Source organism: Hyperolius riggenbachi, chromosome 6 (genome assembly GCF_040937935.1).
Source record: "Hyperolius riggenbachi isolate aHypRig1 chromosome 6, aHypRig1.pri, whole genome shotgun sequence".
Lineage (NCBI taxonomy): Eukaryota > Metazoa > Chordata > Amphibia > Anura > Hyperoliidae > Hyperolius > Hyperolius riggenbachi.
In genome coordinates, this window is record NC_090651.1 from 55,330,538 (window position 1) to 55,355,300 (window position 24,763).

At 44.7% G+C, this 24,763-nt stretch overlaps 1 protein-coding gene across 4 annotated transcripts in view; it reads left to right on the forward strand.

Moving 5' to 3' along the window:
• The first annotated feature begins 2,098 nt into the window (after positions 1 to 2,098).
• JAK1 (Janus kinase 1) overlaps positions 2,099 to 24,763 on the forward strand; it is a 199,629-nt gene continuing 176,964 nt past the window's right edge. For 2 of the 4 annotated variants that reach the window (XM_068239307.1, XM_068239305.1), the window contains exons 1-2: positions 9,232 to 9,333; positions 17,785 to 17,896. The gene's annotated coding sequence lies outside the window, so the exon portion shown is untranslated. Of the gene's footprint in view, positions 2,121 to 9,231; positions 9,334 to 9,557; positions 9,655 to 17,784; positions 17,897 to 24,763 lie in introns of those variants that run through there. The other 2 variants (XM_068239306.1, XM_068239308.1) reach the window with 2 other exon arrangements.

Genomic DNA, 24,763 nt, shown 5'->3' on the forward strand with positions numbered 1-24,763 from the left:
GATCAAAATGCACTATGAACAGATGACATGAAAGTAATATTAATTGTAAATACATTGGGCACAACAAAACAATGAGACTGCTTACTAAGGTTACATGCCATGGATTCCTGAAATAAGCAGCAAACTGGATATTGTACTAACTGTGGCAAAAGTTGAAGTCGGAACATAGCAAGAATGTTGAAAGGTTGTCAGATTAGTGACTCTTCTACAATAGTCACATGTCTGCTTCTGCAGTCAGTGCAGTTTGCAGTTTTCCTCTTAAAGGAGTTCTTTCGCGAAAAAAATAGGCAGTTAAAAAATGTGACAGATGACAGGTTTTGAGCCAGTCCATCTTTTTAAGGGGGATTCTCAGGGCTTTCTTTGTTTTCAACAGCATTTCCTGAACAACAGTTGCAAAATGTAACTGACATAATAGTGTGCAAGTGATTAGGGAGGCCGGCTGATATCTTGCTATTTTGGCAGTTAAACTGCTGTTCAGAAAATGCTGTTGAAAACAAAGAAAGCCCTGAGAATCCCCCTTAAAAAGATGGACTGGCCCAAAACCTGTCATCTGTCACATTTTCTAACTGCCTACTTTTTTCGCAAAAGAACCCCTTTAAAGAGGAACTCCAGTGAAAATAATGTAATAAAACGAGTGCTTCATTTTTACAATAATTATGTATAAATGATTTAGTCAGTGTTTGCCCATTGTTAAATCTTTTAAATCCCTGATTTACATTCTGACATTTATTACATGGTGACAGTTTTACTGTTGGCAGGTGATGTAGCTGCTGCATGTTTTTTTTGGCAGTTGGAAACAGCTGTAAACAGCTATTTCCCACAATGCAGCAAGGTTCCCAGACAGGAAACTGACAGGAGTACGTACTCAAGAGTTTCTTGTGGGAGGGGTTTCACCGCAATATCAGTCATACAGCGCCCCCTGATGGTCAAAAGGAATAGATTTCTCATGTAAAAGGGGGTATCAGCTACTGATTTGGATAAAGTTCAATTCTTGGTCGGAGTTTCTCTTTAAATAATTTCAGTACTGGATTTAGAGCATCTTTCCAGGCAAAAACAAAAGGAGCCAGAAAGCTATTATTATTATTTAGTAATATCGCTGACATTGTCCACAGCGCTGTACAGAGTATATTGTCTTGTCACTTAACTGTCCCTCAGAGAGGCTCACAATCTAATCCCTACCATAGTCGTATGTCTATGTGTGTATAGTGTAGTGTATGTATCGTAGTCCAGACCCAATTTTGGTGGAAAGCAAATGAACTTACTTGTATGTTTTTGGCATGTGTGAGGGAACCTCCCTCGGCGACGAGCGTTCCCCGATCCATCTTCCTGCCTGCGGGTATACACAACGGCACACGACTGGCGCGAACGAAAATTCAAGTAATCACGGTACTTTGCGCGGAAGTCGTTGGGGGTCCTAAAGATCTGATCTGTGTGACGGTCGTTATTGCCGCAAGTTGCCAAACATCGTTTGTGTAATCTCATGCCTGTACCAACGTCACAAGATTGTAGAAACATTTGTTCATCCTTCAAAAAATCGCTGTTCGTCTGAAAATTGCCTTCAATTGGGAGTAATCATCTATTTCAGTAGCAGGTGACATGCAAAATCGCTTTCCTAATGAACCATTTAGAGATGTTCAGACCACACATGGTAAACGCCAGAGTTATCACACGTATGTCAGTGTACAACAGCTTGTTAAAACATATAGTAAACAGTATTAACTGGTGGGTAGAGGCACCCAATAAATCCACCAGGCACAACCCGAGGAAGCAGGAAAGCACTTGCGAAATGCGTAGTGTACTATTGTGCAATAAACTATTCTTAAATCACTACACATTTTGTTTTTTTCATGAGGTAAGGTAAGCCAACCACCTCTCCATTTTAATACGTTTTAAAGTAAAAATGTTATTTTTATCGGGTGCCGCCACCCACCAGTTACTAATATTTACACCTTTCTTCGAAGTTTGTAATTTTAGTTTACTCCTACAGTTGGCAATTTCCCTCATCCAGCAGTCTACGTTCCAGAGAACGACCACCTAGAGGCTGTTACTCCAACTCAAGCAGGAGTGGGATTGTCTCGTAGGCTCTATAAGTGGTTGCGTTTCAGAGCAACCCAAAAAGTGTGAGTAATTTTCTCTAACCTTTGACTATAACGTGTTGCCTAACAGTTTTGCACTATTGGCTCCTGTTTTTTTTCTTTTCTATTTTTTCCTGTTTCCTCAGTATCCTGGTTTACCCATTGAAGGACATCCAAAGTGAAAATAAATTGATGAGAAAAACAATTGTATCTATCATCCTTCTCCTAAAAATGACTTTTTTCAGATATCTCACAGGTTTATAGCATATTTAAATCTAGTTTTTACTGTTTCATTATTTCTGCTCAATGACACCTTCATTGAAGTATGCTAGAGCTCAAATCTATGAATTATTGAGCCTTTTTAACTCTTTCCTGCTCTCATAAGCCATTTACTGACAGGAAAGTATTTTGTGGCTGTAATTACCTATCAGTGCGGCTATGCTAAAGTCTGACCCAGTGCGACTGGGCTGAAACTGTCACTTGCATACCTGATGTTTAACTCTTTCAGGCAGAGAAAGAAAAAAAGGAACACAGTTTAGTTATTTGTGTGTTAGACATGTGTATGTATAGTGCCAATCTCATCACGTCACCTTGGTTGTCCTTTAAGTTGAAGGTTGTGTTGTTTTTAAGTGAGATCCAAAGACCTTCCAAGAAACACAGGAAAAAACACGATGACAGCAGGAGCCCCTTATGGTGAAGTATATTGGAGATATTCTTGAGATAGAAGATAAGTATATGAGCGGTACTCACAAATAAGGGTTGCAAGACTAGCAACCACAGTGTAATCGCCAGTGAGGAAGATCCATCCTCACTCGGTTTCTCTGATCTTCAGGTGGCTCGTAATCCAAAAAGAACATCGCAGTTAAAAAAACTGAGAACAAGCTGCCCTCTCCCCCCCCCCCCCAAAAAAAATGTGGGGGCTAACTGGCTATAACTGGAGGAGGAGGAAGGCCACGGATTGAAACGAAGGTTGCTGGATATCACGATAAAATAATAATAAATAAAGTAGCTTACCTCTAAAAGAAGGATAAAGCCTGCATGAGGTAAGCTAAACAGACACTTGTAGGAAAACTCGTTTTGCTGATCTTTGTCCGCTTCTTCAGCTCGATAAAAAGTGTCAGGAATTTCCAGTAATTCTACTTAGAGATCTACTGTGCTGAATTCACAGGGACACTGTACAGTTGCAGTCAATGAACCCTGCATTATTTTCTGCTCTGGACTGTATCAGGCACTGTTGTTTCTGCATATCAACCACTCAGTGGTGAAGCAATAGGGACTCCAGAGGTTGCAACCGCACCAGGGCCCCTAGACTGGAGGGGCCTACTAGGGGCCCTCCTTCATCCATCTTATTAGCTTTGCACTAGTACTATGCTGAACCTTAGCAATTGTAATTGTAATTACACCTCTCTGACACTCCAGTTGTCCTTGGTAAGTGTTGAGGCTCCATATCAATACAGTGCTTGGGGCCCCATGTAAAACTCGCACTAAGCCCCAAGCTCCTTAGTTACGCCACTGCAGCCACTGCTACTGTACCTATTAAGCTGTTTACAGCATACCGAGAGGATTTGATAGTTTATTGCATGCTTGGGGAAAGAAGAGGTAAAATTGGTGGTTTCGGTCATGTCCACAGTTTCTGCCGCCTGCATAGATCCCTCTGAAGGATGCAGTTTGAAAAAAATATAATGTAAATGACTTTAGACAAAACACAGAATTGGTCTGTTATATGAAAATATTGTTGAGAATTTGGTATTTGTACATTGGTTGGTAGGTGTACTTTCTGTTATTGTAGCAAAATGTGCCAGTTTCCTTTGGTTTTGGGTTCGCACTTCTTGCAATGAGATTTTTTTTTTTTAATTCAAGTAAGTTCACACTTACAAGGATTTTAACTTCCTTTGCTTATTATGTAGTCTGTGAACATTGGGTGAGTGCAAACACTCTTGTGAGAAAACTGACAGTGAGTGATGTGGCACAGAATCTAAGGAGGACCCCCATCCTCATAGGAGAACTCAGCAAGAGATAAGGCCAGTATCTCTAGTGGGTCCTGGACTTTTTGCTGCTGCTCCATCCACATATAGACAACACACTCAATTTTCATAGAATTGCACATAAAAATCAGTATCATTTTCATATGGATCTTTTTACCTTGCAGCACTACATATTCAGTCTGATTTCAGTAGAAGTATCATCTATTGGGAATCCTTATCTCCTCAATAGGGAAAACCTTACTGTTTGCGTTCGGTTGTACAGAAAAATTGAAAGCTTTTCTTGTTTGTCTGAGAAATCTGAATGTACCATTTTTTTTTTTTATAAAAGTAGATCGGGAATGGTAGATAATATTATGATATTTATAATATCATATTGATTTATGTGGGAGAAACAAGACAGACTCTACGTGAGGGTATGAACCATCACAGGTTCAACGTTAAAGGCACTCCAAGGAGTAATTAAAAACAAAATCGGAACTTACCTGCGCAGTACTGTCACGCTGGCCGGCGTGATGACGATGAGCATCATCGTTCAGGAAGTGTCAGCCTGACACTCGGCCCCGGTGTCGCCGGTCGTGATTTCTGCGGAGGGACCGGGAGAGGAGCCAAGAGGACGATGGGGGAACTCCCGACCTACGGTGGGCTGGAGAAAGCCCCAGGTATGTTCCGATTTTGTTTTTAACTACTCCTTGGAGTTCCTTTAATGACTGCCTAACGCGATAGGCGTTGGCAGGTCGAAGTGGTGTTTCCATGGAAACGAGCGGCCGTTCCATGTCAGTTCACGGAGGGTGTCTCCGTGAACAGCCTGCGAGCCTCCGATCGCGGCTCGCAGGCTAATTGTAAACATGCAGGGAAGAAATCCCTTGTGCTTACATCATATGGCGCTGCTGTCGCAGCAGCGCCGTAAAGGAGATCGGTGATCCCCGGGATTGCCGCCGTCTGATAGGCTAAAGCCTATTAGAGGCGGTACAGGACGGATCGCCGTCCTGTGCCGCCCATAGCCAGAGGGAGGGAGGGAGGACTATCGCTGCGGAGGGGGGCTTTGAGGAGCCCCCCCGCTCGGCCACACAGAGCGGCGACGATCAGACCCCCGCAGCAGGACATCCCCCTAGTGGGGAAAAAAGGGGCGAAGTCTGATCGCCCTGCCACAACCATGATCTGTGCTGCGGGCTGGAGAGCCCACGCAGCACAGATCAGCCAAAAATAGCGTGGTCCTTAAAGAGAATCTGTATTGTTAAAATCGCACAAAAGTAAACATACCAGTGCGTTAGGGGACATCTCCTATTACCCTCTGTCACAATTTCGCCGCTCCTCGCCGCATTAAAAGTGGTTAAAAACAGTTTTAAAAAGTTTGTTTATAAACAAACAAAATGGCCACCAAAACAGGAAGTAGGTTGATGTACAGTATGTCCACACATAGAAAATACATCCATACACAAGCAGGCTGTATACACCCTTCCTTTTGAATCTCAAGAGATCATTTGTGTGTTTCTTTCCCCCTGCAGCTATCTTCCACTGAAGTGTCAGGCTGTTTCTTCCTGCAGAGTGCAGACAGCTCTGCCTGTATGTATTTCCTCGGTATGTGAAAGCCCAGCCAGCTCAGAGGAGGATTTATCCAGCTTGTAAAAGATAATAGAACAGAGAGAAGCTGCACTAATCTAAATAACACACAGCAGTGTGCAGAGAGGGGCCTGGAGGGGGGAGATGCATCACAGAACCACAACACTGAAGAACTTGGCAGCCTTCCAGACACAGGCTGACAAGTCTGACAAGAGAGAGATAAGTTGATTTATTACAGAGATGGTGATAGTAGAACGTGCTGCAGTAAGCCAGAACACATTAGAATAGCTTTTGGAACTTGTAGGATGATAAAAAACAGGATGCAATTTTTGTTACGGAGTCTCTTTAAGTGGTTAACAGGGGAAAAAAAAAAAAACCCGTATATGCTGATCTCCCAGTCCCCATACGCTTCTGCTCACGTGGTCACAGTTTAAGTGATCTTCTCATCACTTAAAGGGAACCTTAACTCTAAAAAAAATGAGTTTCACTTACCTGGCATCTACCAGCCCCCTGCAGCCATCCTGTGCCCTCACAGTCACTCACGGGTAATCGGTCCCCTGCCACCAGCTGGTTTTATTTTTGCCGACTCGGAGTCGGCGGGCCACCACACATACCTTTGCACACATCCCCCCTGGTGCAGGAAGCTATCGCGCCGCGGACAGTAACACGTACATTTTTACGTAAAGTTTGCACCTGCAATGCGCAAAAATGTATGTGTGAATGTCCGTGATAGCTTCCTGCACCAGAGGGAATGCGGCCCGCCGACTACGAGTCGCCAAAAACGACACTAGCTGGCGGCAGCTAGGGCACAAGATGGCTGCAGGGGGCTGGTAGATCCCCCAGGTAAGTGAAACTCATTTTTTTTTTAGAATTAAGGTTCCCTTTAATGGGTGGCTTTAAATCGCACAACGAAAGACTAAAGGTGCGTACACACATGCGACTATAGTCGTTTGAAATGATCATTCCCCGATCATTTCAAACGACGATCGTTTGAAAAAAAGCAGCCAACAACCATTAAGTCTAACGACGGACGAGCTAGATCGTTCAAAACGAACGATCTAGTTTGGCAGATTTTTCCCAATGACGATCGTTTGCAAAAGTAGTACATCGTTGGAAACGATCGTTTGTACTAGGCTTGACATTTCACTATTTCTCCATGGAACTTTTCATTTTTATGCGCAAGCGCAATAGTTGCTTTTACGTCATGTAACGTTCGTTCTAACGATCAGATCGTTGCACACCTTTTAAAACTAACTTTACTTAGGTCGTTCTTTCATCAATTAAAAGTTCGTTTGTCGGTCACAACGAACGATCGTTGTCGCATGTGTGTACGTAGCTTTATAAGAGAGACTAAGTTCATACATTGGTTCAAAACTGTAGATGAAGGTTTATCGGTAAATAAGGGTTACTATTTCTTGTGCAGATGTGATGGGTTTTAAATCCTGCTATCCATTTTTTTTATTTGATATATTTTTTATTTCATTTTTTATTTCTTGTGCCATAATTCTTTTTAGTTTTTTTGATGGTAAGAAAGTGTTTTGATTTCCACAATTTGCTTTGCTTGCTACAAACATTGTATGTAGCCTGACCAAGTGGTATTAGAATGAGTTAAGATGTCTCCTCTTCACATTTTATGCATCATTTAAAAAGTTCAGACCCTTAGGTAACTATTTGTTTTTTTTTTTCTTTAAATTGTAAATTTTTTTTTTATTATTTAAAAATGTTATTTGGGTAATTTTTGGTGTGGGAGGTAAAAAGCTAATTTTTAATGTAAAAAAATTATTTAATGAAAAATGGATGTGGGTATAGTTTTACTATTTGGCCACAAGATGGTCACAGTCAAAAAGTCCTGGAACCGTACGATCATGCTTCCAGGAAGCATTAGGAGGCCAGGAAACTTTTTTTTAACTCGCCTCTTATAAGAGGCTGTCGGTTTTTCTGCGGTGGGCTTCAATCAATGAATTGAATCTATAATCCCATTCATTAATCGCTGGGCTAACGGCCGGCGGCAGGAGCGTGTGCGGCCGGCAGGAGTGCACGCAGCCTATCTGGACTAGAATGTTTGTCTAGAAAGGCTTAAAAAGTGGTTAAGGTAGCCTTACACTGGCCGATAGCCACCAGATCGGTCGAACAGATAGATCCCTCTCTGATCGAATCTGATCACAGAGCAATCTATTACCTGCCCATACACTGCACACAGATTTTGAATTAGTTTCAGCATGAAATTTTTTTCCGGGTCAAAGAGTTAACTTTCTGACTTGCATCGGGGAGTGAAAAACGCAATCGCTCTGAAAAAGCGCTGACCTGCCGACGGTTGAGCAAAATTTTTCATCTGGACCAATTGACTGAATTTGATTGATGTCAGATGGAAATCGGTCGATCGGTCAACGTTTGCGTTAATGATTTCACAGCAGATTCGATCAGAGTGATCAAATCTGCTATATATATCGACGGGAAGTTGAACAAGAGTATGGGTACCTTATGCTAGGCATACACCTAGCCAACTATGAGCCGGATCGAGCCACTGGCTCGATGCCGGTGCATCCCCGCTCATCCGTGCATGCGCGCGGATCGATTCCCGCTCGTCCCCGCTGGCGCTCCTTATCAGCCGCTTGATTCCCCGCTATTGTCCGCTGGCGGGGATCGAGTGGGGAAACTATCCAAGCAGGTCATCGGACCTGTTGGATATAATCAATCGAGCCATCAGCGGCTCGATTGATAAGGACTGGAAATGCCGTGTATGCCCAGCATAAAGTCTGGAATGTGAGGTTCAATCAAACAAATGGTCTAATCTTTTTGTCATAAATTAGCAGGCATGCCTGTGAAACCTTCTTGATGTAATTAAGGCACCCAATTCCTTTTTTTTGTAGAACAATGTCCAGTATATAAGCTGTATTCTAAAGGCTGCCATACTCTGCTTGTGCAATGATTCCCTATGAGAGTTCACAGCTGAGCGGTTTGTTTGCGATCCGCTCAGCAAAGCGCTGCCTGTACAATTTTTGAGGCGATTTTGCCTCAATGGAAGGTACAGGAAAAACACAAATGCTCACAAATTCACTTTGAACAGCGATTGCGTTCGCCTTTTTAAGAATAAATACATTGTATTTATTCTTTTCCTGGTCAAAGAGTTCACTTCCTGACTTGTGTTAGGGAGTGAAGAAACGCAATCGCTCTGAAAAAGCGCTTATTAAAAGTGCTTTACAAAAACTGCAGCGCCCACCCCAGCGCTGGGAGGAGAAAATAAAAAATTGCCGACAAAATAAAAATCGCTGGCATCAGCAATTTCGATTTTAGATGTGAACGGGGCCTTAGTGCTCACTGCAAAGTGAAACAAAGTTAAAATTTGAGATTTTTTAGCATTTACATGAATTGTAATTAAGATTTGTTTACCATGCTGTGGCTAATAATTTAGAGCAAAGAGGAATTTCTAAGTTTAGTTCCACTTAAATTTTATTGGTTGCTCTGAGCAACAACACACCTTTTTGCTTCAGTTCTCTGTTGCATGGATTCCTCCGTTCCACCTTAAAACGGGGCTGCGTGGCCAGGACGCGCATGCGTAGAACAGAGGCTAGGTGGGGGAAGCTGTCACTCAAGTGACGGGAATAGGCAGAGACGAGGCCGCGCAGCTCGGAAGGGGGCGGAGTCAGACGGGGAGCGCGCGTCATCGGCATAAGTTTCTGAGTGTGAGAAGAAGAGACCCTGGGACGGAGCAGGTACGGGGGAGCTGAGAGAGGGGACCCCCAGTCAGTAACATGGGGTACACAGGGACCTGTGGTAGGGGACACAAGAATGCTGCAGAGCAGTGCTGGAGACAGAGGAAGGCAGGGGTGCGCAGGAGTGATGGGAACCAGGAGCAGGGGCTTTGGGGGACAGGAAATTGGTGGTACAGGAGTGGGGGTCCCTGGAGGGGGGACAGGAAGGAGGAGGTACGAGGCAAACTGTGGGAGCCAGAATAAGGAATAAAGGATGGGGAACTCTGGAGCTGAGAAGTGATGGGGGCATAGGAAGGAGCGGTGACGTCTATTAGACCAGAGGTTGGTTGGTTCAGGAAAGAATGGGGTTCAGAAAGGGGGAGCAAGTCGCTGGAGTTAAAGGAAGAACATAATGCAAGAGGGGGGGCTCTGGAAAGTAGTAGTGTAGGGACACAGGAAGGAGGGGGCTCTGGAGAGGAGTAGTGCAGGGACACAGGAAGGAGGTAAGGGGCTCTAGAGAAGAGTAGTGTAGGGACACAGGAAGCAGGGGGTACAGGAGGAGAGATGGGCTCTGGAGAGGAGTAGTGCAGGGACACAGGAAGGAGGGGGGCTCTTGAGAAGAGTAGTGCAGGGACACAGGAAGGAGGGGGTACAGGAGGAGAGGGAGGCTCTGGAGAGGAGTAGTGCAGGGACACAGGAAGGAGGTGGGGGGCGCTAGAGAAGAGTAGTGTAGGGACACAGGAAGCAAGGGGTACAGGAGGAGAGGGTGGCTCTGGAGAGGAGTAGTGCAGGGACACAGGAAGGAGGGGGGCTCTGGAGAAGAGTAGTGCAGGGACACAGGAAGGAGAGGGTACAGGAGGAGAGGGAGGTTCTGGGGAAGAGTAGTGCAGGGACGCAGGAAGGAGGGGGTACAGGAGGAGAGGGAGGCTCTGGGGAAGAGTAGTGCAGGGACGCAGGAAGGAGGGGGTACAGGAGGAGAGGGAGGCTCTGGGGAAGAGTAGTGCAGGGACGCAGGAAAGAGGGGGGTACAGGAGGAGAGGGGGGGCTCTAGGGAAGAGTAGTGCAGGGACGCAGGGAGGAGAGGGGGGCTCTAGGGAAGAGTAGTGCAGGGACGCAGGAAGGAGAGGGGTACAGGAGAAGAGGGGGGCTCTGGGGTCGAGTAGTGCAATGGTACAGGAGGAGAAGGGGGACTCCGGAGAAGAGCAGTGCAGGGACATGTGAGGAGGGGGTACAGGAGGAGAGGGGGACTCTGGAGGAGAGTAGTACAGGGACACAGGATGGAGGGGGTACAGGAGGGGGTCTCTAGAGAAGAGTAGTGCAGGGACATGTGAAGGAGGGAAGGGCTCTAGAGAAGAGTAGCAAAAGGACACAGTAAGGAGGGGTTACAGGAAGAGAGGGGGACTTTGGAGCAGGGCTGGGATCCAGCAGTAGACCAGTATGGGGGATCCTGGTAAGTAACGCAGCAGGAAAAAATAATACAGGAGAGGGGGGTCCTAGAGAAGATCAGAACTGGGGCACAGTAGGGTTATGCACCAGAGAGGAAAGATGAGAGGGATGGTAAATAGGGTGATATAGGATTGGGGGCCTAAATCAAGGCACTGGTTTAAGGACTGGGTTCTCTCCCTTCTGTTTCTTTTAACTTGCTCTAAATTTTGTTGTTTACATTGTATTAGTCATCTTGACATTTATGTTGTGCACCAACTCCGTATTATGTGTTTGTATTTTTTTGCATTGATGCATGTTGCTTAGTCTGTACAGCACCATGGAAAATGATGATGCTATATAACTCAATAACACAGTAGTCCTACTAATATTAGGGGGTGATCTCTATGAATACTGGGGGTCAGGAAATATTTGACAAAGAAAATAGAATGGTGATCTCTGGGGGAAAATAATACTAGGGGTACAGAAAGGTTGGAGTGTGGGAACGAATGAAACTGTGCAAAATGGTGCTGGGAAATGTGGGTGCACCGTGTGCTGCTATAGGCCGTAATGTGAATTACAGCTGCAGTGGCGCGCAGACAGTAATTTGGGCGCAGTCAAAAGACAGAGCCCAAATTTCTTTAAAAACAGCGTTTTACATCTTACCCCCAGGCGGCCTGGAGGGGGAATAGTAATTAACACCGCCGTGATTTTTGCAGGAGCAGGGTGAGATGTTTTTCGGCTTTGCCCTGGGCCCAAATTTCCTGGCACTGTTTCTGCATGAATGTGGAAGGAACCGGGACTGTAGTTAGGAGTGGCACAGAAGTGGAAGGACTGTGGATTAGATGAGCACTGTGAACAGAAGGTAGTAAGTATGGCAATGGGACTTTGGAGTAGCAATAATAATAAGGAAAGACCAGGGGAAAGGGGGTGGAGGTAGCATCCTGGACTAAAGCAGGAGGTTTGGATACAGTGAAAGGATGGTAAGTTATTGGAGTGGGTACCCAGGATTGCCACAAGTGAAGATCACATATTTTGGGCCTCAACAGGTCCTGGGGAGATAGGAAGCAGGTAATGGGAGTTAAATAGCAATGGTACAAAAGAGGGGGATGTTGGAAAGGAGTAGATACTGGGGGGGTCAAGAGGATGGGGTGTAAGAGGAAGACCTCCATTGTAGGTACAGAGGTGGCAAGAGTGGAATGTTACGGTATGGAAGGAGAGCCCATAGCCAAGCAAAAGCAAGGTGGAAAAGGGGAAGTGAAGTTCAGAAGAGGAAGACTCTGTACTGGATGGCAGAGGAGGAGGGACCACAAGAGAGGGGATGCAGTGAAAAGAGATACTGAAGCAGATAAAGTACCTGAGGACAGGAGGATGGGTATTGTGACGATGAATAGTTGGTGGGTCCACACACAGTCCAATTTCGATTGTATATACAATCGATACAATCTGTGCTCTCATATAGAGGCCAGGTCGCTGCCACCAATCCGCAATAAAAGCGTGCGAATGCGCTAATTCTAACTCTAGCTAAATCCTGTAGGAACAAGGGTTAATTAGACAACCTTTCTAGAGATAGCAAAACTAACAATATTTAATATCAAAACAGTTATGGTAACATGTCTCTCTGAAGATGTGAATTCTTTTGGCGGAGATTTGTTTCAGAACAGCACTTAGACGATCGATTTTTAAATCGTTTATTTAAAGAAACAATGCAGAACAAAATATAGCAATAGAAACAAATGGATACAGAAATAATAAGGGTTCAATATCAAAATAATAGCTGATTACAGTCTGAGCAGTTTGTCAAGTTACCTCGTCCTTTGCGGTAAGTCCCACAGAGATATAGTCCAATTCTGGAAAGTTCTGTGGAATAGGTGTTAATCCTTTTATCATCCAGCCCAAATCCGTGATGGTACAGGATGGCTGGGCAAAATACTTCCCTCTCTGTCCAGCATTGTTGCCAGAGGGCGAAGTTGTAAAAGGAGATGGGTGTTGTATACCTTCTCCCGCCCTTTGTCATGACAAGCAGAAAGAATATGAAATAACTGGAATGATCATAGCTCGGCAACAGCCGACCAAAACCTGCAGCGAGTGACACGGGCGCGCTTCTAGCGTTCTCTGTGTCACACAGATACCAAACATGTGCATCTTGGGGTATCCTGAGGCAAATCACACTGTTGCTTGTTTTTGGATAATGGTAGGAACGTTCTGATTGGTTTGACCACACACAAATCATTACTAATTATGGTCTGCTGATTTTGTAATGGCTAGCCTCGACAGAAAACTGATTAATTTAGTAAAATGTCTGAAGGACTTATTCCTTCGTATCCAGGTGAATTAAAAGTCATTCTCTCTAATGGCCCATACTCACGAGGGACTTTTGTCGCCTCAACACGCGGCGCGCGCGTGTTGCGGCGACAGGTCGCCCGTGAGTATGGGCCGTCGCACGCCCGCGCGCCCCCGAACTGTCGCCCGTCGCTATGTCGCCATGCGATTGAAACTTTCAATCGCATGGCGACAGTCGCCGCTGCCCCCCCGCCGCAACTGTCGCTAGTCCGCGTGAGTACGCGGACTAGCGACAGCAACCTCCATTGAGGTTCACAGACCTTCCGGCGGGGGGAGGAGGAACGTCAGCGACAGCTTCCGCCTTGCCGCTGGTCCCTCTTCCGCATGTGTACGCGGAGGGACCTGGCGAGAAGCTGTCGCCGGCCTGTCGCCCACACGCTCACGTGTGCTGGCGACAGGCGAGTTTTGCAGCCCGTGAGTACGGGCCTTAACTCCCCTCAGGCTAGATGCAGGAATGTAAATGGGTCCTAATGAGTTTACGAGGGGATCTGTTCCTCTGCTTATCTTTAAAACTAGGGTGGAAGAGACTTCCTGGATAATCTTTATTGCCCCCCTTATAGATAACCTTTTTCCTGTGTGGATGGTCTGGTTTTAGGGTGAATGGCTTATTTCAGTAAGTACAACACAAACATTCACATCCCACAGTGCAGGGGTTGTGAGATGGAAAAACACTAATTTTCTAAAAACAGGCTAATGAATTTAAAGGGGCTCTCCAGATCATAGTTTGAGCGCATTAACATGCGCTTGCCGCAATGGCGTTCGCGAAATCGTGACAGGTATACTGGGAAGAGGGGCTGGGGACATGGAGCCAAAGTGGATAACAAGAGAAAAGAGGACTCTGAATTGGAATAGGGCACAGGTGACAGAAATGTTGCGTTCAGTAGAGTGGAGCAGGTACAGGAGTGGAGGAGATGATGACTCCACTGAGCCATGAGCCAGAATTGGTTGGTGTGAGGGGGTGCTAGGGAGGAGAACTTTGCACTGAAGTTGTTACAGGAGGCAGAGGAGGGAGACTCGTACATATAAAGTGCCAGGAAGATGAGAAAGATGAAACACCATGCCAGGGTATGCACTGGGCCAGAAAACAGAGCTTCCCTTGTGGGAAAGACTTCTAGCATATTGAGCTAGGAAAGAGGAAGAATTGAAAAAGGTAAAAACTAAAGCCTGGTACACACATTCAATTTTGATTGGCCAATTTTACCACCTCCACAAAGTATGAGAGCTTACTTACACAATCCATTTATAGAATTCAAAATCTATTATCCCTCATACTGCATGGAGGTGGTAAAATTGCTGTGTGATTGGCCAATTAAAATTGGAAGTATGTACCCTGAAGCCCCTGGTACACACTTTCAATTATGATTGGCCAATCGCTGACCGATTTTACCACCTCCATGCAGTATGAGGGTCAACAGATAGTGAATACTATGAGCATTGTGTAGGTAAACCCTCATACTACATGGAGGTGGTAAAATTGGTCAGTGATTCGCCAATCATAATTGAAAGTGTGTACTAGGCTTAAAGAGAACCCGAGGTGTGTTTAAAGAATGTTATCTGCATACAGAGGCTGGATATGCCTATACAGCCCAGCCTCTGTTGCTATCCTAAACCCCACTAAGGTCCCCCTGCACTCTGCAATCCCTCATAAATCACAGCCATGCTGTGAGGCTGTGTTTACATCTGTAGTGTCAGTCTCAGCCGCTCCCCCGCCTCCTGCATAGCTCCGGTCCCTGCCCCCGTCCCTTCCCTCCAATCAGCAGGGAGGGAAGGGATGCAGGCGGGGACTGGAGTTCTGCAGGAGGCGGGAGAGCAGCAGACTGACACTATAGAGATAAACACAGCCAGCTCTGACAAGCTGTTTGTCAGCAGCGTAGCTGTGATTTATGAGGGATTGCAGAGTGCAGGGGGACCTTAGGGGGGTTTGGGATAGCAACAGAGGCTGGGCTGTATAGGCAGATCCAGCCTCTGTATGCAGATAATATTCTTCAAACCCACCTCGGGTTCTCTTTAAGACATGGCAACAGACAGGAGGGACAAAACAGAATATGGGCCTTTTCACACCAGCTGCGTTCTATTTTGTTTTTGAAAACGCTTGCAATTTTACAAACGCAAGTACAGTTAAGATACAATTGGAATTGCAGAAATGCATTCATACTGCATCTTCTAAAAAGGTAGCTCTGCTGCATTTTTCCTGCATTTTGTTTGAAGCCAACATAGTGAAAAGCGCAAAACACAAACATTGTATATAAAATCATTTAGTTTTTTTTGTGTTTTTTGGTGGGAAAGAGCCATAAAAGCAAACCTTAAATCAGCTAGTGTGAATGGTATACAGTGGCTTGCAAAAGTATTCAGCCCCCTTGAAGTTTTCCACATTTTGTCACATTTACTGCCACAAACATGAATCATTTTTATTGGAATTCCATGTGAAAGGCCAATACAAAGTGGTGTACACGTGAGAAGTGGAACAAAAATCATACATGATTCCAAACATTTTTTACAAATAACTGCAAAGGGGCGTGTGCCTAATTATTCGGCCCCCTTTGGTCTGAGTGCAATCAGTTGCCCATAGACATTGCCTGATGAGTGCTAATGACTAAATAGAGTGCACCTGTGTGTCATCTAATGTCAGTACAAATACAGGTGCTCTGTGAGGGCCTCAGTTGTTGTCTAAGGCCTGGTGCACACCAAAAAACGCTAGCAGATCTGCAAAATGCTAGCAGATTTTAAAACGCTTTTTCTTCTTTTTCTGTAGCGTTTCAGCTAGCATTTTGCGGTTTTGTGAAGCGTTTTTGGTGTAGTAGATTTCATGTATTGTTACAGTAAAGCTGTTACTGAACAGCTACTGTAACAAAAAACGTCCGTTTTTCAGAGCGGTTTTGCTTTTTTCCTATACTTAACATTGAGGCAGAAACGCATCCGCAATCCAAAATCTGCAGCAGCCGGGGAGTATGCGTTTCTGCAAAACGCCTCCCGCTCCGGTGTGCACCAGCCCATTGAAATACATTACCCTAGCGGATCCGCACCCGCAAGCGGATCGCAAACCGCAGCCGAACCGCTCTGGTGTGCACTAGGCCTAAGAGAATATTGGGAGCAACAACACCGTGAAGTCCAAAGAACACACAAGACAGGTCCGGGATCAAGTTATTGAGAAATTTAAAGCAGGCTTAGGCTACAAAAAGATTTTCAAAGCCTTGAACATCCCAAGGAGCACTGTTCAAGCGATCACTCAGAAATGGAAGGAGTATGGCACAACTGTAAACCTACCAAGACAAGGCCGTCCACCTAAACTCACAGGCCGAACAAGGAGAGCGCTGATCAGAAATGCAGTCAAGAGGCCCATGGTGACTCTGGACGAGCTGCAAAGATCTACAGCTCAGGTGGGAGACTTTGTCCAAAGGACAACTATTAGTCATGCACTGTACAAAGTTGGCCTTTATGGAAGAGTGGCAAGAAGAAAGGCATTAACAGAAAGCATAAGAAGTCCTGTTTGCAGTTTGCCACAAGCCATGTGGGGGACACAGCAACCATGTGGAAGAAGGTGCTCTGGTCAGATGAGACCAAAATGGAACTTTTTGGTCAAAATGCAAAACGCTATGTGTGGCAGAAAACTAACACTGCACATCACTCTGAACACACCATCCCCACTGTCAAATATGGTGGTGGCAGCATCATACTCTGGGGGTGCTTCTCTTCAGCAGGGACAGGGAAGCTGGTCAGAGTTAATGGGAAGATGGATGGAGCCAAATACAGGGCAAACTTGGAAGAAAACCTCTTGGAGACTGTAAAAGACTTGATACTGGGGCGGAGGTTCACCTTCCAGCAGGACAATGACCCTAAACATAAAGCCAGGGCAACAATGGAATGGTTTAAAACAAAACCTATATATGTGTTAGAATGGCCCAGTGAAAGTCCAGATCTAAATCCAATCGAGAATCTGTGGCAAGATCTGAAAACTGCTGTTCACAAACGCTGTCCATCTAATCTGAGCTGGAGCTGTTTTGCAAAGAAGAATGGGCAAGGATTTCAGTCTCTAGATGTGCAAAGCTGGTAGAGACATACCCTAAAAGACTGGCAGCTGTAATTGCAGCAAAAGGTGGTTCTACAAAGTATTGACTCAGGGGGCTGAATAATTACGCACACCCCACTTTGCAGTTATTTATATGTAAAAAATGTTTGGAATGATGTATGGGAGTCGCTTTGAGTCCTATGGGAGAAAAGCGCTATAGAAATGTTATTGTATTGTATTGTATTATGATTTTTGATCCACTTCTCACATGTACACCACTTTGTATTAGTCTTTCACGTGGAATTCCAATAAAATTGATGCATGTTTGTGGCAGTAATGTGACAAAATGTGGAAAACTTCAAGGGGGTCGAATACTTTTGCAACCCACTGTGTGGCTCGCTCGCTCGCTCTCTCTCGCTTTATTTTTGCCTTGGATTACGTTTTCCCGTATTCTTGAGACTGGTTTGACCTGATTGTGATTGAGGCATGCAGTCTTTGTCAGCTATCCAGTTTATGTATCTGTCTATCTTTTGCTGTTGCCTGTATGGTAATCTATAACAAAGTACTACGGCCACTTATGTGCACGCTTGTTTCTGCAAGTTATTATGCCACCAGTAGTATTGCAAACATTTTGTTTTTCCCTAGACTCAAGTGTTGTGTCTTCTATAATTTTTTTTGTTTTTGTTTACTTCTATATTCAGGATCACCACTGGCTACAGTTTGTTTTTGGCACGTGGAATTTAATGCACTTGGGATGTGATACTCCTGCTGACTGCCTTGGGGAGCATTCATTGGAAGTGATGCTTCTGTAAGGTAAGCCTCTCACTCTAAAGCTATGTACCCATGTTGCGATTTTCCTGAAGGCCAACTTTTTTTGCTGAGCGGTCGTTTCCACAATATAGCTACATGGATACAGGCACATGACCACTCGAATATTGCTTAGCGTTGTCCTGCAATAATGACAGTCACGGCGGATCGGATGGCTAAGATCCCCGATGACTCCCGCGCAAAGTACCGCGATTGCTTGAAGTCTTGCATACGTGCTGGCAGGTAGAGGTGTCGCTGATGACCGTTGTCAAGGGTATGTTGTAGAATCTGTCGGGCGGTGAGTACGCAGCTTAAAGAGGTCTGAAAGTCAGCATTTCTACTTTCCTCTAAAAGATTCCTCACAGCTTTAAAGCTACTATCACAGGTTTTTTTTTTTGGTAGCAGAACATCACTGAAATGGTTAAACAAAACACTTTGTCCTGCTATTCAGCTTCAAATCCGCAACCAAACTGGAGATAACAGTATCTTTGCTTACATTCCAATGTTGATACATGTGTCTATAACAAGTAAAAAACACTTTCTGAGAAGCTGTCTCTGCTTCAGGCACATACAGAGCTTAGAACAACTCAGAAGATTTTAATATATAATAAAAAGCAGTTGGAATAAAAGGCAATGACCGTTTTCAGGGCAAGAAAAACCACACTTTGGAAACTTGTAATTTGTAGACAGACAATATTACTTGTGTACAAAAGCAAATATGATAACTATATGAATAATACAAAGTAGAAAAACACATCTTTATTGCATGTTGTCAGAGTTTTAGACCACTTTATTGGCCCGTTCACATTAAAGCTTTTTGCCGGCAATTTCGGAAAAACGCTCAAGCGCTAACTTTTTAAAGCGCAAGTGCAATAAAAACCTATGGGCCTGATTTCACTTGGGCGATTTGCGTTAATCGCCAAACGCATAGCCTGCACCATTTTCAGACGATTTCCCGGCGATCGTGTTTCAGTGCTATAGAAGCGCTAAATGCGATCGCGGAAAAATCGCTGCAGTTTCCAGTGATTTTTTTTTTTTTTTTTTTTTTTGCCGCGTTAAACCGCAGAAAAATCACTCCCGCAAAACACCGGCGGTAATCGCTGGCGTTTTGCGCTTTTAAGTGTGAAAGGGCCCTAAGATAGTTCTCACCACAGACTCTCTTGTGCTGTTCTAGTGCTCATTCATACTCCACAGAGCTAGTGTGCTTGAGGTGACCCACTGGTCTGCTCCTCCTGCAGACTAATAGGCACACCCCCAGCTTAATTGCATGCCAGCACAGGTCACATGCAGCTGAAAGCAGCACATTCCTTTTGTCCATGTCCCCAGGAGATCTGTACTCTACCTCTCCTTTGCATTCACCAGCAGACACGCCTCCAGCCTCTGACATCGACGGCTGTAGAAAGGGGTGTGTCCTCATCAGAAAAGCTGGGTATTTGCCTGCTGGAGGCGTGTCTGTCGCACACCCCCTTCCACAGATGTTTGAGATGTTTCCGTTGCTGAATGCCCTTTCAGAGGAGGAAGAGGCTGGCCTGGCGGCACTGTCATTTTTCCAGGGCTGAGGAGTTGGAGCAATTTTTGGGTACCTGGAGTCGGAGTTGGTGTTTTCATCAACTGAGGAGTTGGATTAGGATGATTTTTGTTCCCACTCCTAGCCCTTCAAGGCCGAGTCGAGGAGTCGGAGCAATTTTGGGTTGGAGTTGGAGGTTTCATAAACTGAGAAGTTGGCGTCTGATGATTTTTGTGCCAACTCCACAGCCCTGCTCATTTTCATGTCCTTTTATTACTGAGCTCCCGGGACATGGTGGGGCAGCTGACATAGTGCTGTCTTCTTCTTTTGATCCGTGCTAGCGTGCAAAAATGCTGAGGATGTTACAAATAGTCTCTAGAACAAGCAGACTAGTGGATCACCTCATGAACACTAGCTCCCAGTTTACAGCTGGTCTGGTGACATCGGTAGCCATAGGCTCTAAAAGGTGGTGGCATGATTTCCCTGGTTTGTATCTTGTATATTATGCAATGTGCAAGTAAGTTAAAGTCATGTGAAATTTGATAAATTAAATTTATTTCAAATACTCATACACTGATTGCAGCTAGATTTGCTGTGTAAACAATCTAAACTTTAGATTCGATATATAGACAAGTTACTTGCTATAGTTCATTTTTCATCTCGGATCCACTTTAAGTAATAATCCTACAATTGTACACGTCACAGTTTGGGTATGTGAGTGGGTGACACAAGGACATCGCTCTGGAATAATACAGCTGACAGAACAGCCATTGTGCACATGTGTACGCTGACTAGAAATTCCCATGTGGTGGATTATAGATTGGGAAAGTGATTGGATAAATTGCTTGCTCTCATAATCAACTGTGGATATGCTCACATGTACTTTATAGGTCTTGACCTTCATAGAGTGGCTGCTTAATGATCATGTGATTCTCCTCAGAGCTACTCCAGTTAGCACATTTGCCTCATGGCAGAAACTGCTATCAGGTTTGCTTTAGGTAGTAAGTGGTATTTAGTATGATCATGCTGTTTGTTGTGAAAACTATTCTTGGGAAGGGGCCCAGGTTGGAGAGGAAATGTCACTTGAGGTGATTGCATGCAGTGGATTTCATCTGATACCCTGGTTGCTGTAAACACAGACTGCTCCTAAATGGTATTATGCATGTTTATTCAAACTGTAAATAAGTGTTTGATGAGGTGATAGATTTGTAATGCTCTGATTTGCTTGCCACAGTCATGTTAAAGCAGGAAGTGATCCCAACAGGTTAGAGGTCAGCTGATCGATCACATGCTTTCCCATGAGTTTTCATGGACAAACAAAACATCCAGGTTTTTAAAGCTGAATCGTAGACCTGTAACTAAATATGAGGCTCTTTGATTCTTATTCAAGAAAATGGGGTAGCTGACTTGTATTTCCATCAGTCTATTTTCTTTATTAAAACTACGTATAAAATACCTGAATAGGTTCCCCATTGTAGAGCAGAACATGGAAGCTTGTTTAGTTGTGGTTCAGTTATCTGTACTAATGTGGGACTATACTACCTCTTCTCAAGTCAGTCTTCATCTTTAAGTAGCTATCCTCACATTGGTCCCATTACCTGTTGGCTCTGAAGTCATGAGTCTAATATGCTTCCCTTCAACTCCCTCTGCAGAGAGATGCTTGCCAATTCTTGTTGTAGAAATAGTTGGCAACACTTGTAGGAACTATTGTTGTAGAGTAAGACCTGGCACCACTTACAGGAGAATACCTGGGACTGATGTTGTAGCAGGGGAAGGCCTCACATTTCTTGTAGGGAAAGACCAGGGAAAACTTGTTGTAGGGGGAAGACCTGGCAACACTTGTTTCTAGTGTCATCTTGTACCCAAGTGTACATAGTTTTCAACTTCAGGTGGTCAGATTTTACGAGATCATTTTTTTAATAATGCAAAAAAAGTCCTTACGCCCGGTCCTTAGGTTTTTTTTCCGGATCGAAACTGGAACGTATACTGTAGAAACGGAACAGATGTGAAAGAATCCAATATTAACCTATGCATCCATTCACATGCGTCCGTTGGTATGGATGCGTTCCATACGTTCCGATCCCCGAATTTAAAAATTGCTGCAGGCCCTAATTTTCCGAACTGTTCTGCCCAGCGGAACGGATCCGGACAAAAAATATGCTGCAGTTTCGGGGCAATGGAAAACGGAATGTTTCTTCACACTAGTGAAGAAACAGACCGGTCCACGGGGTATGGGGGCATGGGCCGACGCGAATCTTGCGATGTGAGGGGAAGGTGCAGCAGCCGGGTGGGTGAGGGAGGGTTTATACATACCTAATCTTCAGTAGCAGCCGGCGGTAGAGGCTTCCGTCTTCCGCGTCATGTGACTAGTCACATGACTCACTGTGTGGTCACAGCGGAAGAAGAGGAAGCCTCTACCGCTGGCTGCTACTGAAGATTAGGTATTTATTTGCTAATAGAAAACTGATCCGATTGATCAGATCAGTTTTCACTATGTGAACCGGGCTGCGGACAGAGCCATCCGGATCCAGTGAAGCGGAGACCGGATCCGCTCACCGGATCCTTTTGGCTTGAAACGCAAAAATCAAACAGACACTCCCCTAACGTGAGGGAAGGCTCTGGGTCCTATAGAGCCTTTTCGCTCCTCTCACGGTCCCTGTGTTCCAGCGCTGGCTCCCCCGGTAGCGGTATTTGATTACTGCTCTCTGCTGCCAAAGAGGCTTCAGGAGCCTGAGAGGCTCCATACTGGGCACGCGCGAGCAATCTCTCTCTTGCGCTTTCACACGTGCGCAGTATGAAGCTGTCCTTCTTCGGGAGCACTTGGGCTCCTGAAGACTTCCAAAACCTCCCCAGCGGAGGATTCAAACGGGGGAGCCAGCTCTTAACAGGGGACCGTGAGAGGAGCGGAAAGCCTCTATAGAACCCAGAGCCTTACCTCTCCTTAGGTAAGTATCTGGTTGATATTATTGTTTGTTTGTTATTTTTTTTTTTTTAAGCTTCCCCCTTAGCTCTAAATGTGTCAGTAAGATACCGTAACCAAATAAAAATAGCATAATAGACCACTCCTTTTCAAGGAAATTTAGACAAGGTGAGTTGTACCTGGCAAAAAATTGCTTGTTTGTAACACAGGTGGAGAAAAGCATAATGAAAATTTAAAGGGAATCTGGACCCTACAAAAGGCGAAACCAAAGAAAGGTTCACACCCATAGCCTCAAGTCTAAATGAATGTAAATTGAGATAGAACTAGCTGCAAGACCTGTCTTATGGTGGCCATACATGGTACAATTTTTTTCATACAATCTTACCATTTCTATGTAGTATTAGGGTAAATTAAGTGAATATACTGAAAGGATAATTTAGGCAGTTCCCTTATATTACATAGAAATGGTAAAATTGTATGAATAAATTGTACCATGTATGGCCACCATTATGATGGCCATTAATCCCTAGCGGTATTGACAGATATACATGTCCATACAAAGCATGCTGTGAACAGTACTGACGTGCATACACGTGAATTCTCTCCTGCACTGTATACTAGACCCCTGCTTTACACCTTTTGGCAAGTTGCAGGAAAAAAAAGTTATGAAAATTAATGAAATCAGCTTTTGCACAGAAATCCTAGAGAAACGCCAGGGAGGTTAATATTTGATCGTAATTTTGATTGGAATTGATCGTCCGGGCCCACAAACAAAATAAAGCTGCTATGTAATTTAATCAGATTAATGGAATCGATCTTTATTATGATTGAAATGGACGATCGTTCGTTTGGAGTATTTTGTCATTAATGGCCACCTTCATTCATATGCGTCAATTATGAAAGGGAAGAGTTGGGAACACTGCTCTGACATTCATGTTGTAAATGATTTACTGCTCCCCTCCCAAATGCCAACAATAAGCCCCATCACTATTGCACAAGCTAAAATTGGGGAGCAGGTGGGGGATAGAGGCCTGGGGGATCCCAATAAAGCTGGCAGAAAAGGCTTCTAGGAACACAAACTAAGGCCTTGGACCCACTACAAAGCACCATTGCAATCGCTAGTGATTCTTGGTAGCACTTTGCAAGTGATTTCCCTGCTCCCATGCAATACATTAGAATGGAAACGTTCCCAAAATGCTACATGTCTTGCGATTTTCCTAATCGCTCTAGACAAATCTGTCCCATCCATTTACATTTATGGAAGTCGCTAGCGATAGAATGCAATTCCTAAACTCCCTAGTGCTTTCAAGCTCTTACCCCAAGTTTTAACATCTCCCGATAAGGTGTGGTTCAGGCCTCTTGCACACTGCAAATCACAAATCCAATTTCAAGTTGCGATTCCGATTTTTCCCTGGATACTATCAACACAAGAAAAAAACACATGTAGAACCGATTAAAAATTGCTAATTGGAATTCCATGTAAAATCGTGTCAATCGGAATCGCATGTAGTTACACCTTAAGGACTTAGGGCTCTTTAGTTACACAACTTGAGGCCTTAGGGCTCTTTTTAACTCAGCAACGCGTGCACGCATTATGACCTACGGCGGCACATGCCAGTTCTAATTCATCCGACTGGAAAAATCTTGTGTCGTACAAGTAAAAGCTTCCAGAAGTGTTACAGCGTAACGTGCTGGAACGCTTTGTCTAATGTGAAAAGTAACATGAAAGTCAGTAGACTCTCATGTTACACCGCTTATCGCATGCTAGGAGCAATCCGGCAACACGCATGGATCAGTTCCTAGTGTGAAAGAGCCCTTTATAGAGAACCCGAGGTGGGTTTGTGAAATCATTAGAACACAGAGGCACGCTCTGTATACAATCACCTGCCTCTGTGTCCTTTCAGTGTGCCTCTAGACCCCCCCCAGGCTCTGCTGTCGCCCATTATAAAAGCGCCAGGCTAGCAACGCGCCTCCTGTATAGCGCGGATCCCCACCTGTGTTGCTAGCTTGGTGCTTTTTATAATGGGGGACAACAGCCCACCGGGGGGGGGGGGGGGGATACCTTTATTCACAGTATCATGGATGTATCTTTAAACCCTGCAGCTACAAAAATCCCAAATAAACTAAAATTAGCCCCATGTAGGGCACTAGCTATACTTGCGTAGCACAGTATATATAGTACTTATATACTTCAGTGGTAGAATAGTATAGTATTACTATTTTCTATTGTAAAGCTCCATGCAGATCTGACCAGCAGATGGTTGCACAGAATTTGACCAGGATGTTGTGGCTGGATCCGCCCATCTTTCCCACTCTCAGATTTTCAGCATGTCTGTTGCTGGGAGGAGAAGATGGGTGGGGAGTGATGTCACAGTGTGGGTGGAGCCAGTCACTGGTCCCAAGTCCAGCTCTATGTGACTATGCTGCTGGTTGGATTTTCACAGAG